This window comes from Cynara cardunculus (genome assembly GCF_001531365.2).
Source record: "Cynara cardunculus var. scolymus isolate 2C chromosome LG 8, CcrdV1, whole genome shotgun sequence".
NCBI classification, from domain to species: domain Eukaryota; kingdom Viridiplantae; phylum Streptophyta; class Magnoliopsida; order Asterales; family Asteraceae; genus Cynara; species Cynara cardunculus.
In genome coordinates this window covers 20,104,730-20,109,129 of record NC_037535.1, presented here as the reverse complement: position 1 = coordinate 20,109,129, position 4,400 = coordinate 20,104,730, and positions in this window count along the sequence as shown.

The following is a 4,400-nucleotide window of genomic DNA, read 5'->3' as shown; positions in this document are numbered from 1 at the left end:
GTGGGGGGTTGGTAGGTTGTATGCAAAACATGTTCTTCACCCCAAGGGGTATAACAGCTGTTTACGTGAATGAAATGTGCACAAAAAGGTAAGAAGAACAATGACTAGTAAATAGTAAGCAACATAAAGAGAAAATATAGTAAGTAGGTACATTGATAAATAAAAAAGGTAAGGAAAAACACACATTCCTCTATCAATCATAGGACTCTTCGAACTCTCTAATCCTCCTTCCGTCCCACCCTCAACCTCTCTTATCTCCCTACTACCCTACTCCTGCTCTCCAGTAACTCCTATTAAAGTTCATGTCCTTAGATAGACCATATTTCTTCACCACTGGATCAAATTTCTGGGTATGCAGTAGTTGGAATGCGCTGATTATGAACATAACCACTTCCACTAACTGAAAAATAGCAAACAAGGGAGATGATGTAATTAGAAAGAAGAGAAGAAGTCTGATTTGTGACATAGATATCTGTCAAACCAAAAATCTGCACATACTTGTTTAAGAGGGGCTTATACTTTTTTTAAGTATATAATATTTATATACGGCATAGGGGAGTTGACTAAATAATATGCCTTCCAACTTCCATTCAGTACTCATGGCAGTGTTTGTGTATTCTCATGCAACCATGCATGTGATTTTCTAAAGAGACTTTTATCATTGTATTTACTGCATCTTCTGCTCTAGTTTACACTTTGTTGTAATATTGATTATTCTTGATCTTTCAGGTGGAAAAACATCGAAGAGGAAGCGACATAATGATAAGAATACAGAAAAGGAAGGAGATACTGGTAGGAAGGAGAAAAAGGGAGAAAAAATATGTGCAAAGGAAGCAAAAAGAGTTAAAGAGAAGAAGGTGACAATCCCGGAAGATGGCAATAGGCAATGTACGTAACTACATACATTATCACTTAGTTTATAGCTAAAAATTCCATATACAATATTATACTGAATTATAACGGCACTGTAAATTAAACAAATTTGCAGCTAAACCAACAGTGGTCACCACATCTTCGGGAATAAGGGTTATTCTACCATCTGATTTGAAAAAATCATTATCAAAGGCACAATCAGAAAAAGATAAGCGTGCATATTCACATACGCATGATGTTGAAGTGGATAACACAATTAGAATAAGAAGCAGCTCAAAGAATGTAAAAGAAACAACTGCAAAAGGTAAGAAGTTAAAATCAACTACTGTTGGTGGGAGTCAAAGAAAAGAGAAAATTGAAAAAAAGGTCGTCGTTAAAAGCACTAGAAAGAAGAAGTCAGGTACGATGCAAACAATCAGAGTCCGGACTACCCCTAGGCCACTGTGTGTGGCTATTCAGTCACTGAATGATTATCAGAAGAGAGCGGTTGAGGATATGGGGTTTGGTGGTATATTGAAAATGAGGACATATTACATACCATCAAAATTAGCATTTTACTTGGTGGACAAGCTGGATACATGCACGATGGAGCTTCGATTGGGCCAAGGGACAATTAAGTTGAACACGAAGATAGTGCATGATATGCTAGGGACCCCTATTGGAGGAGTTGATATTTATTTGACAGACCCAGCACCACGGAAAAAAAATATAAAGAAGTCTTGGAGATCACAATTCGCTGTGAAGAGAGTACGAATATCCGATGTCATGAAGAAAGTTGAAGAGTCCGATAATGCAGATTTCGAGTTTCAGATTAACTTTTTGATGTTGTTTCTTTCAACCATGGCAGAATGCAATTCTTGTGGTCATTGCAACCCCGCGGTTCTCAATTACCTAACAGAGGACATTGACATATCAAGCATAGATTGGAGCAAATATGTATTTGATTGCTTAAGAACCARCAAGGACACACTGAATAGTGAAAAGAACACTGAGACTTTCTACTCAGGTCCAATAACTTTCTTGACGGTACGTGTATACTTAGTTTGAAACTTTTTATGTTAGCAAATTGATTATTGTATATTAACCAATTTTCACATTTTATTGTACAAAGCTCTTGTATGCGGACTTGACAGAATGCAAGAAGTTTGAAGTTGAACGAAGGTGGCCAGCAATTACTGTGTGGAATATGGATTACCTCAGACGCAGGGAGTATTTGGAATTGAAAGATGGTGGTTTTGGGACCTGGCCACTTATTGTTGACGATGGAACAGAGAAGGACAAATCACCGGATGATTTTGTTGAACGAACAACGGCTAAGAAAGATTCATTAAAGAATAAGCTGAAGGTATTTATGAAACTTATTAAACTGTTTGCATAGATACATACCCATTCATGGAACAGTAATATGTACCACATGATACCACAGATTAATATGTACCACACATACTGACTTCTTATTTCCCAACACAATAATATGTACCACATGATACCACAACAGTAGGACATGTTATGCTACATTATCGTTTGCAGTCTACTAATTACATACTGATGTATTATTTCCCAACTCATTAATATGTACCACATGATACCACATCAGTTGGACATGTTATGATACATTATGATTTGTATTCTACTAATTACATACTGATGTATTATTTTCCCAACACATTAATATGTACCACATGATACCACAACAATAATATGTACCTACGAAAACCAACACAGTAATATGTACCTATGAAACCAACACAGTAATGTGTACCACATGATACCACAACAGCTGGACATGTTATGCTACATAATGGTTTGCATTCTACTAATTACATACTGATGTAATTTTTCTTTAAAATAACACATACAGGAATACAAGGATTGTATAAGGTCGAAGATGGATTCGATCTTAGCACAGAAACAAAGCATAGAGATGTTGATAGAAAATGCCATATCAGATTTCCCTTTGGATAGAGACTTGAGGATAATGAGCAGGGAGCTGCAAAGTATGTTTGGACAAGAAGATATTTCTACAGGAGATGTTGTGAACAATGAAACTCAAATTCAATTGTTTCAAACGCCAAAGAGAACTGCGAAGGGGTCAAAGAAAAGGATGGATAAGGAATCTAGAGATATGGAAAAAAGCCCCGATTCAACTGCTGGAATGCAGATTGTACCAGGTGCATCCCTGGTCGATTCACCGATCTGGAACAGTCCATGAACTCATATGGAACTAGATAATTCATTCATTTCATATGCCATGAAAATGCAGAACAAGAACATTGAAATACCGAAGTTTGATTTAGGTATTTCACCTGATAAGACTGTCCAGAATCCGCAACCCCTTTCATTCATACCTTTATTCAAAAAATCGTTGTTCTCACCAAACGCACAAGTGGAATCAATATGTGACGCACCTAAGGCATCACGAAGGGATGCGAACTTAGGGGAATCACAAAGATCTCCATATGTTAAACGATGCGTGGAGATCGATAAAGTGGAGACAAGCTCTGAGAAGAAAATATGCAATTGGATAAATGCATCAACAGAACCAACTTGGTAAGTACCATTAACTTTAAATATATTATGTTTAATACTTATACTAGATAAAGTATTGTATTAAATTACTACTTTCGGTTATATAATGCAGTGAATCTATATTTGAGACCAAATCAGGAGCCGTTGCGTTGAGAGGGACGATAGAATCCCTATGTGCAAGAACACAGATATATAGTAATGTCATTGATAGTTGGGCTGCATTACTAAATTACGAAGAGCGTTTCAGGAACAAATCATCACCAAGAAGGCTTTTTATGCACAGTGCGATTCTTGTAAGTGTGMTTATATAAATAACATAAATCATTGATAGAAACTTGTAAATTTTCTAACAAYGAAATTGTTGAACCAGTCGACCGCAATGCTTGATTCAAAAATAAAGGACGATGTGAAGCTGGATATGTTTGTTGACAATCTATTGGCAGCTGTTGGAGGTGATGCAAACATTGTTACTTTCAAATCAATTGACTTGGTGAGTTAATATGTAGTAACCACATTTATTAACTTCTTTTTAGATATCACATTTAACTAACAACTACCAATTGCAGTTATTCTTTCCAATCGTCAGAGACATGCATTACTTTGTGGTGGTGTTCAATTTCAAAATTCCTTYCATATTGGTTATTGATAACCTTCAGCAAGATCTTGAAGCACCCAGCGAATATGAAGAAATACCGGATCTTTTGGTGAGGAACTTCAAACAAACTATATTTTTAATTCATTCATTTTATGTTTATTTATACAATGATTTGAGTGTCATATTTATCATTTTCTTGCAGCATTTTTTGATGATACAACATCTCAAGAAGGTAAGTCATCCATTGTATGAAGATTTTGTTGGGATAGATCCGGTAAAGATAACATTGAAATGGTCTACAAAACAGAATTCKCATGATTGTGGTGTATTCTTGATGCGTCATATGGAGTGCTACATGGGGGAGCTGCCTTACCGCTGGAAATCAGGACTAGATGCGGAAGGA